Here is a 13,735-nt window from a genome sequence, read left to right on the forward strand (position 1 = left end):
TTGCGCTTACGACGTGATTCCTGCAATGTGCTGCTTTTGCGGCACAGATGCGTGACGCATCTCTGCTGTTTTCACTCAATGGTGCTCCACATTGTAAATGCGGCACACCATGGGTGGCAGAGCAGCGGTGCACATTAACTGGTGCATCCCTGGGAATGCGTCAGTTAACATAAATCTGCCCCTTTACATTTAAGTATGAGCAGGGGACACAGAGTTGGTGAGGCTTATCCAAGGTTAAGGAATGATGAGTCCTGTTCACTGAAAACTTAGACATAGGCCATACCTCCTCAGCATCGCTGGTCATGGCTAAATAATAGCTGCAAAATGTTACTCTTGTTAAACAATTTTACTATTATAATCTCTGAGATTTGTCTCTAACTCTGCAACATCTCATTGTTGTTCTCTTTCTTTAAAGATAACGACAACATCAACCATGAGTGACAATCAGCAATCAGTTGATTATGACATTATCATTGAACTTGTAATTGAAACGTCAGTGGAAGTAGATCCCTTGGATGATTTAAATTCTCAGGATGATGAAGAACATGATGAGGATGCCGATTTGTCAGAATTGTATGACATAGGTTGGGAAGCTGACGTGCTTGAGCCTATGGAACTATAAACATTTATTTTTAAAATTTATAATAAATGAAAAGTAAAAATGTAAACCGTTTGATTTATAATTAAAAACACCTTCAAAAACAGGTTATGTCTAGTGTCTTCAATAAAATATTAAAATATGCTCATAAAATTAGATCAGAATCACATATAAAATAGTAGAGGTAAAATGAAGAAGAATTCTATTTCTTTTCTGCTATTTGTGTATTATAAAAAAATGTTCTATGTAAAAATGTCAAGTAGTGTGTTAAGTTTTTGATGACTGTTATTGATTTACTGTTTGGTAATAGTGGTTAATAACATTTTTTATGATATTTTACCACAGATTCAACTGCAGATCATTTCAAGATTTGAGCATGCCAACCAAAGAAAGACTTAGAAAGGCTGCAAAACGTCAAAGACAGCAGGTACATGATATAATGCAGCAGTCCTCTAACAAAAAAACTTGTCAAGTCACCAAGAAAGCACCGGGTAAGAGCACAAAAACATTTATAAGAAATATTTGTAGTAAAAAAAATATTACTACAGAAAATGTTTCAGTCCAGAAAAAGAGAAGCATTTTAAACGGAAAGGAAAGGCCAATCAAAAATGTTACTGCTAGAGCAAGAGATAACTCTGTGCATGATAGAAGTAGAAGGAAACAACAGTTTAGGGATATTCGTAAACGAATGCTCCGCAACAGGATAATTGGCAATTTGTTAAAAAATATTAAGAAAGGTCAACAGAAAGTGGTTTTTTATAAGAGAAAAAAAAAGTTGAGAAAGTTATTGATCAGGCATTTGAAATTAAACGTAAGTTATTTATTTTGATAATCAATAGAATTAGGAAGCTAAACAAGGAAATTTATGATTTCAAAAGAAATAGTAGATGGAAGAGAATAGTTAATCGTAGTAATTTTTGTGAAGTTTTTTCCGGAGAATGGATGCATAGTTCAAGTTGTGAGGCATTTTTTAATGAGTAGAGTTATTTCCAGGATAATGATTTGGTGCATGCAGTTGACACCAGTGGTCGAGCTTATGAAGTGAAAGATGGTTGTCCAGTTGAAAAAGAAAAACTTGTGACAACAGAGACAGAAGAGGTGTTAGGTAATGAGGTTTTAGGAAGACGTCCTAAGGGTCCTGTGTACACCTGGCAGTGTAGTAGTATTTGCAGTGTGCGACAGGATTCCATCAATTTGCTTTGTGATTTTGTACGGACATTTAATAAGAAAAGTTTGAAGCAGAAAATGAAGTTGTTGCAAGAATTAGATCCTTGCAGAGTGAGAGAAGTGACAGGTTTGCATGGTCATTCACTGGCTTGTCTTTCCAGGAGAGTATGCCAGAGTGTTTTTCATCATTTCAGGATGCTAGCAGTGCATCATAATAAAGTGAGGAAATTAGTTAGAATGTTGTATTATGCTAAGAGTCCAGCAATTATGCTTAAACAATTATGCGCTGCTCTTTTGCATGGTTCAGAAGTAGATGTGAAGAATATTTGTGCAGAAATTGAGTTTTGTTACTTTGGAAGTAAAAAGGAAAATGTTGAAATTGACCAAGAAGAAGAGGGTAATGTGGAAGATAGTGTACAGGTTTCCAGTACAGATAATTTTCAGAGGGAAATTGCGACGTTTCAGGTGAAATCAAGTGAGAGGCCTAATTTCACTTGTGTGTGTTGTCGACGCACTTATTATAAGAATCAGACTAAGTTAGTGGATTTATATGCAAAAAGTGAAAGGGAAAATAATAGTGAATGGAAGGATTTCACAACATACTTGATGGTAGAAAATTGTTTTGATTTGGGATCGGATCAACGTGTGTGTACTTATTGTTGTAGCAAATTAAATCAAAACCAGATGCCTGCTCGAGCAGTTCATAATAATCTGGAATTGGTTGAGATTCCTTCTGAATTGAAGGATTTAAATACTTATGAATCTATTTTGATTCAAAGTATCCATCCCTTTCAGGCTATTGTAAGAATGGAGCCAAAGACAGGGAAATTGCCTCCATCAGATTTACAGAGAGGATTAAAGGGAAGAGTTGTTTATTTGCCTCTAGATTTGAAGAAAAACATTAACACAATTGGAGTAGAAAAAGTGGAAGAGGAACCTCTGGTTATCTTAGTTAATGGGGTTCCGACAAAGAATAAGAAAATATGGCAAGATTTAGTGGATGTTAGGAAAGTCAAAAAGGCAACATTGTATTTGAAAAAAAATAATAAGTACTATAAGAATGTTTATGTTGCAGAAGACGAAGTAAGTGAGGAAGAGGATAGCGATTTGTGTGCTGGTCAAATTGAGAAAGTAGAACCCTCTACTAGTGAAGAAATATATGAACATTATAGTGTTCATCCTTTGCATTCCAAGGAAGTCATGGGGAATGCTATTGAGTTGTTTCAAATGAAACAAGCCAAAGGGAGTCCCATTAGTGTTTGGGAGGAAAGTTTGGAAGCTCGGTGTTTCCCCAGCTTTTTCCAACAGGTCAGGGAGGAAGATATGATGAGCGACCTCATCAAATTCCTGCTTCTGAATACCGGACTTTGCGATTGTATGCAGGAGATGCTAGGTTTCGACAATGTATTCCCTATTTGTTTCATCTCCTGTTTGAAAGCGATCTGTCTGGACTGTCATATGCAGTGAACCACATCTTGAAAAGTGGTATACACATGCAAAACATCTCGGCAAGTGACTTTATGGATAAAGTCAATGTCCAAGACAGTATTTTAGATTCTCACCTGATTAATCTCATGGCGTGTCAGCGTGGTACTAATGAGTACTGGTACCGTCGTCATGGTGATTTAAAATGTATGCTGAGGAACTTAGGAACTCCCACATGGTTCCTCACTCTGAGCTGTGCCGAGTATGGCTGGGAAGACTTACATGAATTTCTACGAGAGGCAAATGGAAACATTGAAAACATCGAATTCAAGACACCTGGAGAACTGTGCTCTTTGGATCCAGTCAATGTATGCAGGTACTTCAATCATAGATTTGAAGCTATGATGTCTTTCATCATGAATAAGAAGAATCCACCTCTTGGAGAGGTGTTGGATTTCTTCTGGAGAAAGGAGTACCAAGCAAGAGGTGCTCCTCATATACATATGCTGCTGTGGATCAAGGATGCACCTAAATTTGGAACGGATCCAGAAGACTCAGTGATGAGTTTCATACAACAGTATTCTACGTGTGCTGTTCCAAACGCAAAGGAGAAGAAAAGCCTAAGAGAAAAAGTTCTACGTTTCCAAAGCCATCGTTGTGGAAAGTACTGTCGTCGTAAATTCCGAAACAAGGACAAGTTCTACACCAAATGTCGTTTCGGCTTTCCACGACCGGTGATTTCTAAAGGAAGAGTAAACAGTTTGATGTCTTCGCTGCGACATATTGTGATGAAGAAATCACCTAAAAACACATACAATTTGAAGAGGAACGAAGAGTCCAAGTACATCAACGACTACAACCCAGTGATTTTGTCCATGTGGAATGCTAACATGGATATACAGTTTGTGGCTGATAACTGTATGGCTGTGGCTCGGTATGTGACATCTTACATCACCAAAAAAGAGAAGACAGAATTGAAGGATATGTGGGAGGACATTTCCCATGAAAAGAGCCTCAGTAAGAAGTTGTACAGTTTCAGTCTGAAGATGTTGTCGCATCGAGAAATCGGAGCTTATGAATGTTCTGACCGGTTGTCTTCAGCAAGTCTCTATGCCAACTCTAGGAGTATCGTTTGGGCGAGTCTTGGTCTTGCTGCAACGCGTAATCGAGTTCTGAAACCTGTGCGGGAAATTGAGTATTTGGCGGAAAAGGAGCCACACAGTACCGACATTTTGAAGACCAACATGTTGGATACATATTATCCAAATCGAAGCAGTCACCTCGAGAATGTTTGTCTGTATGAGGTTCTTCAAAATTACATATTCAAGAGGAACATCAAAGAAGATACTGAGAAAGGAGTGTATGCTGTAATTGGAAGTGAGGGATGTCTGGTCAAGCAAAGAAAATGCCACTTGGTAAACCATCGAAAATTGAGTGGCGAATCTCCTGAAAAAAAGGAGTTTTTCTATTTAGCACTTTTGCAACTTTTCAAGCCTTGGCGTGCAGAAGAGGAACTGCTTGGAGATTTCCTCTGTTACGAAGACTCTTTCACTGCTGCCAAGGAGACCATAGAATGTCCTGCTTTTCCCAAATATGTAGAAATGTTGAATGCGGAAATCGAGCAGGAAGCAACGATTGCAGCCGAGATTGCCAGAGACAGTTCTCAGGACAGTCAGAGTTCTGCTTCATTGAGTCAGGATCCACTAGGAGGACCTGTTATCGAAAATGAAGCTGCCACTGCCATGAATGAAGTGGAAAGAGCCATGGCACATGCTCAGGAGGATGCGGTTAACTTAGAAGACTTGGAAAGACAACTCAACGTTGAGCAGAGGAAAATATATGACGAAGTTACCATGCAAATTGATCATGGATTAAGTCATGAGAAGAAAGAGTGCTCATGTACGTCGTTGAAGCCTGTCCGACTGTACGTGAGTGGAGCAGCGGGAACTGGAAAAAGTTTCCTCATTAAAGCAATTTCATGTTATTTGCAGGAAAGGACTGAGTCATCGCTGTCTTGTGTTGTCACCGCTCCAACTGGACTGGCAGCACATAACATTAAAGGGATTACTTTACATCGTTTACTGATGCTGCCAGTGGAGCATGACAACAAATTACAATATCACAAGCTATCTGGAGATGCTTGTTGTGAAGTTTCAAGAATCTTGAGGAAAATGAAACTTCTTATCATTGACGAAGTAAGCATGGTTTCCAATGTCATGCTTGCCTTTGTGCATTTGAGAATGCAAGAAGTTCTCAAAACAGAGTATGATGTTTTTTTGGTGGCAAACACATCATTGTTTTCGGAGATCTTCTGCAGCTGACACCAGTGAAAGGGCAACCTGTGTTCAAAATGCTCACGCATCAAGATACCAGGAAGTGCCTAGGGAGCATTGGCAACGTCAATATATGGTTAAACTTCAATTATGCTGAACTGCATGAAAATATGCATCAGGCGAAGGATGAAGTTTACAAGAATATTCTACAAGATGTTAAAATTGGAAAAGTGACCGAGCATGGGAAAGAAGCTTTACATGCACGATTACTGTCAAATTTATAGCCAGAACAAGATGTTGTGCCTGAGAATATTTTTCAGAAAATTACTGAGAAGAAATCTGGAATATGTTTGATGCCAACTCTTGCAGAATGTGCCATCTTCAACAACAAAATGTTGCATTTAGAAAAGCAAGAGATTGTGAAACTGGAAGCTATTGACAGAGTAGAGCATATGGGATCAACAATTATTTTGTCTGAGAATTTGAAATCAAAATTGGATTCATTAGAGAAGACTATATCTAAAACTGCAGGTTTTGAAAAGACTCTGAATGTGTGCTTAAACTGCCGTATAATTTTAAGAAGGAATTTACATGTTGAAAGAGGTCTGGTAAATGGATCAATGGGTAATGTTGTTGATTTTGTGAAATACAGAAATAGAGATGGAATTGAATTTTTAAAAATTTAATTTGATGGCATTGAGGAAGTACAGCTAATTGGTCGTTGTTCTGCTAGATTTTTGCTAGTAAAAGACTTATATGTTCGCCATAAGCAGTTTCCTGTTTGCTTGGCATATGCAGTGACAATCCATAAATCGCAAGGTTTAAGTGTAGACAGTGCATTGGTGAATATTGGCAGTTCTGTGTTCTAGGAGGGTATGGCATATGTGGCATTGTCAAGAGTTAGAACTTTATCGGGATTGTACTTGATTGAGTGTGATGTCACAAACATTTGTGCGGATCTAGATTGTGTTAAGGAATACAATAGGTTGAGAAGAGAGTATGCGCCACATTTGCCTCAATATCCTTTGTTTGAGAAACGTGTGGTAGGCCAGAAACGAAGAAATGTGACCAATACTAGGGAGGTTGTAGCAAAAAGACGAAAAGTCGATGAACCTGAAATTATAAGCAGAAACAAAAAGGATTCTGTTGAAGATGTTGTTGGTTTTCAATTTGAAAACAGTTCTGGTGTCAACTGCTATGCTAATGTAGTGGTTAATGTTTTGTTTTCTCTAGTAAATGTAAAAGAAGAGATTGTGGTCAATTCTGATCAAAGATTTTGCAGTTTGTTAAATTCTGTGTTAGAGAAATGTAGCACTGATAGAACAAAAATAGAAAGTGTGTCTGAAATTCGAAATCTGTTAGACAGATGTTCAGGCCAAACACAATTCTCTCAAAATATTCAGCAAGATTGTCAGGAGTTTTTAATGTATATGCTTGATGTATTGCATGCTGAAGGTGTAGATGTAGATCACCTGTTTGGGCTTTCTTATCAATGGCAGCATGACTGCGAGAACTGTAGGGTATCAAGTACTAGTAGTGTAGACTCAGAAAGATTTATATATTTAACTTTGCCAGACAGTAAATCAGTCTCCTTTAATAAGCTAGTAAAAGCAGCTGATCACAACATGCAATGTAGCCAATGTAAATCTCAAATGATGTCAACATTATTTATACGAACATATGGCCAGTATGTCATTTTAATGTTCCAACGATGTAGGCCTGATGGAACAAAATTGACAACTTTAATTAAAAAATTTGTGGCTTCACAGTTGTCAATATCAGGAAGGACTTTTGTAACTGCAGCAATTATATATCATGACGGTCCTTCAATAACATCAGGACATTACACAGCTTATTTAAAGTCTAGAAATGTCTGGTCATTCTGCAACGATTCTGTTTTAATTTTCAAAAAAAAATTGCCGTATGACCTTAAAAATTCTTACCTGGTGTTTTTAAAACCAAAATTTTAGGGAAAGAATCTCGGGATGTGCTCTGAGGAATTTCAAGAGGTTCTAATGGCTCCTACACGATTTGGCCTTGAGGATAAGTGTAGTACAGAGACATAACTTCTTACCATAACACTTGACGTCATGGAAAAATAACTGCACTTTGAATGTGTTCAGAAAAACTGTTTCTTTTTATGAGCTAATTGAAGCAGCCAATCAAAACATGGAGAAGAGGGAATGTAAGTCTGCAATGCTGTCTACTGTTTTATATTGCTTTGTGATTAAAAGTGATGTAGAGAATTAAATAATTGTAGTAGTCATAGAGGTAGTGTAAGTCTGCTTCATAGTAAGCAGTATCAGTGTCATAGGAAATGTAGAACATGAGTGAGGAAGAAGGGGAAGATATTACTAGTCCAGGATTGTGAAAATGATCTTCAACATTTTAATTCTGAAAGTTGCGAAAATGCAAAATGACGGGATTGGCTTACAAGAAATCCAAGAGTTATAAATGGCTCTGACATGATTTGGCCTTGTGGAAACGTGTGGTAGAGAGCGAGAAGTCATTTATTGTATGTAACATATTTTTCAAAACGATGGAGGTTTTCTTTCAGAAAGTGGCGGGCTGAAAGTAATAACAGCACAACAGAGTGTAAGCTGTTCATAGGACATCCTTCGACGTCATGGAAAGTAAGTTAACTTTAAGGAGTTCTGAATTCTGATTTGTTATGTTGTATGGGTTTTTTAAACACAATCATTTTGATTGTATTTTTTTTTCCCCGCTGTTATATGATGAATACCTTCAAGTCACTGTTTTTAGTGAAATTTGATACATTCTGAGAACAGCAAAAATAAACCATTTAACATGTATAATTAATTCTGTACTGTTTGCATTTATGATGTACATTTAGAACTGTGTAGGAGGCATGGAGAAGGAGAGGCTTCTGTAAGGGTCAAAGTTGTTGCATACAGTGCTCACATTCTACGTAGTCTTTCATATGATAGACTACATTCCCACAATGAGATACTTAAGCAAAGGAAACACAGGTGATATGATTGTGGAATGAGCAAAACAAATTGCACGTTTTTCAATTATATTACCTGTGTTTCCAAACATTACACATCACATTGTGTAGATGAGTTTTAGGCCTGTTCCAGGAGACAGAGGAGGTCTGACATTTGTTCAAGAGTGCAGTGGACATGACTCACTTCGTTGGTAGGTCTGCACATGTATTATCTCCTCTGTATTCTTCAACAAACCTAAATTTCATCTGCAACCCTGAGTAGGACTTACCTGAAACAAATCTGTGGATAGGTTACACCTTATCGGCATCTTGAAACAATCATTTAAAATGTTAGGGTCAGATTTATGATGGCCGTGCGCCTCTTTTGCGCCGCTGTGGGTCACTTTTGTGTAAAAGATGCACCATGTTGCAAGATAGGTTTCAGTTCATCTCCAGCAAGATACCAACAGTTTGAAATGGATATAATTAGCACTGTGTAGGGGGCATGCAGAAGCTGAAGCTTTTGTAAGTGTCAAAGTTGTTGCATGCAGTGTGCATTTCTGGGTACTGTTTCATATGCTGGACTACATCTGCACTATGAGATACCTAAACAAAGGCAACACAGGTGATGTGATTGTGAAATGAGGAAAAGAAACTCCACATTTTTCAATTACATCACCTGTGTTTCATAAGTTTACGAATGACATTGTGCAGATGAAGTTTAGGTCTGTCCACGGACACAGAAGAGGTCTGGCCTTTGTTCAAGAGTGAAGTGGACATGACTTACTTCATTGGTAGGCTTTCACATGTATTATGTCCTTTGTATTCTTCAACAAGCGTAAATTTGATCTGCAACCCTGAGTAGGCCTCACCTTAAACAAACCTCTGGAGAGGCCACACCTTATCGTCATCCTGAAGTAATCATTTAAAATGTTAGGGACAGATTTATGATAGGTGTATGCCTCTTTTGCGCCACTGTGCGTCATTTTTGTGACGCATTGGCGGTGGAAAAGATTTGCTATGAGGCGACAAAATTACAAATTGATGCATCTAGGCAGATGTGTCATGCTGTAAAAAACCCGTGCACATGAAACCGATGCAGCAGTGATGCAAAAGATGCAGCATGTTGCAAGACAGGCCTCACTTCATCTTCAACAAGATAAGAAGCTGAGTCTTCTGTAAATGTCAAAATTGTTGTATACACTGCTCAACTTTTGTGTACTCTTTGATATGCTAGACTCCATCTGCACTATGAGATACCTAAGCAAAGGAAACACAGGTGATGTGATTGTGAAATGAGGAAAAGAAACTCCACATTTTTCAATTACATCACCTGTGTTTCCTAAGTTTACGAATGACATTGTGCAGATGAACTTTAGGTCTGTCCACGGACACAGAAGAGGTCTGGCGTTTGTTCAAGAGTGAAGTGGACATGATTTACTTCATTGGTAGACCTTCACATGTATTATGTCCTCTGTTCTCTTCAACAACTCGAAATTTCATTTTGAACCCTGAGTAGGCCTTACCTCAAACAAACCTCTGGATAGGACAGATCTTATTGGCATCTTGAAACAATCATTTAAAATGTTAGTGTCTTGCGACACTTTTGTGAGACAACGGCAGTGCAAAAAATGCACCATGTTCTAAGATAGGCCTCACTTCATCTGCATCAAGATACTGTTAGTTTAAAATGTATATCTTTAGGACTGTGTAGGGGGCCTGGAGAAGCAGAAGCTTCTGTAAGTGTCAAAGTTGTTGAAAAACTGTTTCTCCTTCAATCTTTTCCCTTGTCTTTTCTAATTTTTAAATACATGTTTTAATATTTTTCAAATGTTTGTTCTCTCTTTCACAGATTGAAAGTATAAAAATAAAAAGTGAGTAATTTAACGACAATTATAAGGTAAATGTTTTGTAGTCTTTTCGTTACATTTCTATCACATTCACCTACTATTAGTTCCACAGCTTCATTTCTTTAACCCTCAGTTTCCTGCCTTTGCTACTTCCCTCATTCCTTTCTCTATTACCTACTTACTCTACTCCTTCCACTCCTTTTCTCAGTCCCTCTCTTCTCATAGTTCCTCACTCTTGTTCACTCACTCCGACTCTATTACTCTTAGTGTCTTTGACTGATCACTCTTTCACTACTTGTTCATTATGCTTTTTCTGTGTAGTTGATGCACACTAAGGGGCATATTATGAACACAGCCAATAAAATTATTGCTGTTTTTATCGGCAGAAAACTGCTGCAAAAGTGGTTTTAGCGGCAGTTTTCTGCCGCAAATGCGGCTTAAGCGACACATTTCTGCCGATAAAAGCTGCAAAACTTTTATTGCCTATGTTGATAACATGGCCCTATGTTATTTACATTTCTTTGCTGTTTCAATTATTCTTTTTCTGTTACTTCTTCTTTTCTGCTTTCTGTTTTTTCTCTCTGTTATTCCACATGTTTTAATCTTATTTTGAACATTCACTCATATTCTCTAAGAAACTCTTCTTTGTTATTGTTCTACTCTCTTTTTTTTCTTTCACTTCCTTATCTATTTTGTTTTTCACAATTATATCCTCTTCCCTCTTTTCTTCGGTAAATAAATCTATTAAACAGTATCTCTGGTTGAGACCCTATAGCTGTCTTTGTTTTAACATTACTCTCTGTTTACTTCCCTTATACTTACTCTTCTTTTTTTTTTTTTGGTTCGCTCCCGGTTCGCGTACCGGGGAGCGAACGGGGAAGCGAACCAAAAGAAATACAGCTTGCTAGAGTGCTAAACATTCTAGCAATTTTTTTTGAAAGGGGAGGTAGTTCTGAAAATAACTTTTTTTAAATGTTTTTGTTGTTTTATATTTTTTTTTATTTTTCTGAACATTTTTTGTATTTTTTGTATTTTTTGAACAGTTTTATGTTTTTTTTGTTTTTTTGGGAGGGGAAACAACAACAAACAGGCATTGGAAAGGGCTCAACAGGAGCAAAAAAAATTTTACTGTCTGGGGCGTTTAGAGCACTTGTGATTTTCATAAGCTCGGTTGATTAAGGTAATGCTCATATTGGCACATGACAGTAATTCACCGCAATACAAACAGGTAATCCTCATATGGATAAAGTTGTCCTGAATGTTTGGCATGGTTTCCCGTGCCTCTGGTCCTGTCAAAAATACCTGTCTTGATGTCGTGGCCACAGGAGTTGGTGGGTTGTCCTGCAGGTCACGCATCTCTGCCCGGCTGTAGTTTAATGGATGCCACCTGCTCATGTGACGATGCATGGTGTAGTTGCCGAAGCTATACTATTTTAAGGTGCCTCTAGATAATTCCTCCTTTCATATGAGGCACGTGACATATCTAGCATTAACTTTCTTCTGCCCTTCAGGGATTGAAAAAAACTGCCAAATAAAACTGGTTTTACGATGAGAAACCAGGGGCTCCTCTTGTAAAAACTGTGGTCCTTCTGTCTCCTCTTCCTCTTGTTCATCCTCTTCCTCCTCTGTGTTGCTGATGAACTGTGGAGGTGGTCCTCTCTTCCCATGAGGAGGTGGTGGTGGTGGTGGGGGTCCACCAGCTGAAGCTACCAATGAAGCCATTGCTCAAATATCAAAAAAGGTCTTCCTCTCACAAAGATGAAAGTCAGAGTGAGGAAAGAAGGAGGGGTTTTCATCATTTGGGAAAAACAATAGTTCTAAACCAATGAAAAGTGTTATTTTTAGGTCACCTGACCTAGCCTTACATCATTATGAAACTAAAAGTGAAATGAACCAATGAAAAGTTTTATTAACAAGTCACATGACCTGTTACGCTTATGTTACGCGCTGCGGAACGCGCCCCGGATCGCTTCCGGGGAGCTGCGCTTCGCGTCCCAGTTCGCGTACCGGAGCACTTCCGGGTGCGCTAACGCGGAGCGTCATAAGACGCATTACGCGACAACGTGATACGTCGCGCTTCCGCGACGCGTCACGATGTTGATTTCTAACGCGGCAGTTGCGCAAACGGAACGTTTACCGGTTCGCGGACCGGGTCGCGGCATTAAATTGAGCTAACGGGAAGCTTCCCGGTTCGCGAACCGGGAGCAAACAAAAAAAATATTTAAAAAAAAATTATTAATAAACATATAAAATATATTTTTGGATTTAAAGAAGAATACATTTTACAGCTACAGATATTAGCTTTTAAAAAACCAATGAAATTCACTGAAAAAACCATAGGTTATAGACCATATATAGTTAGGAATTAGCATTTACAAAACCTTGAAAATTCACTGAAAAAAACATAAGTTATAGACCATATATAGTTAGGAATTAGCATTTAAAAAACCTTATTTTACTCACACAAAACCATTGAAATTCCATATATAGTTAGTTGTACTAACTATATATCGCGCACCCGCAATCCACTGCTGATCATGTCACATATTACATCATTCATGACATGGTCAGTGACATCACTGATGACATCACTGATGACATCTCAAATGACATCACTGATGACATCACTGATGACATCTCAAATGACATCACTGATGACATCACTGATGACATCTCAAATGACATCACTGATGACATCACTGATGACATCACTGATGTCATCTCAAATGACATCACTAATGACATCACTGATGACATCACTGATGACATCTCAAATGACATCTCAAATGACATCACTGATGACATCACTCATGTGATATTATGATGAACCTCTTCAGACTCTTATATAACCTTAGATACACTCAGTGTAAACATACACTCACAGACTGTCACTTATCCATGGAGTTACTCACACACCTAGTCAGTCATGCAAAGAATCAATCACACCTCCATTTCCTCAACTATACAGTTATACACACCTTACTTATTCAAACATATACTAAAACATATTTACTCACTTATACAATCCTGGATACAAGTTCACAATGATCCATACAGCCACTCACACATTCACTGGCTCTTATGCACAGTTATTTATATATGTCAACTCTCACATGTACTGTATTTTACATATGTACTTACTTTGACATGTAGCACTGAGATATCCATTCACTCACCAATACACTCATGCACACAGTCAACCGCCCATACAGCTGTTTCCACATGCACTTTTGAACCCATACATCTAGTGAATCAACTGCTCACACATCTATGCACAGAGTCATACACCTCCCAGCCACCCACACACACACTCAGTCTCCCATACAAATGCTTGGGTAACCAATCAATAACCCATATAGTTACTCATATAGCTACTGATCAACACATGCAGCAGTTTACAGAACAACAGACATAATGATGCACAAATTAAGACAGTTTAGTCACTAACCCATGCACTCAGTGAGACACATTTAAT

Source organism: Lissotriton helveticus, chromosome 8 (assembly GCF_964261635.1).
Source record: "Lissotriton helveticus chromosome 8, aLisHel1.1, whole genome shotgun sequence".
Classification (NCBI taxonomy): domain Eukaryota; kingdom Metazoa; phylum Chordata; class Amphibia; order Caudata; family Salamandridae; genus Lissotriton; species Lissotriton helveticus.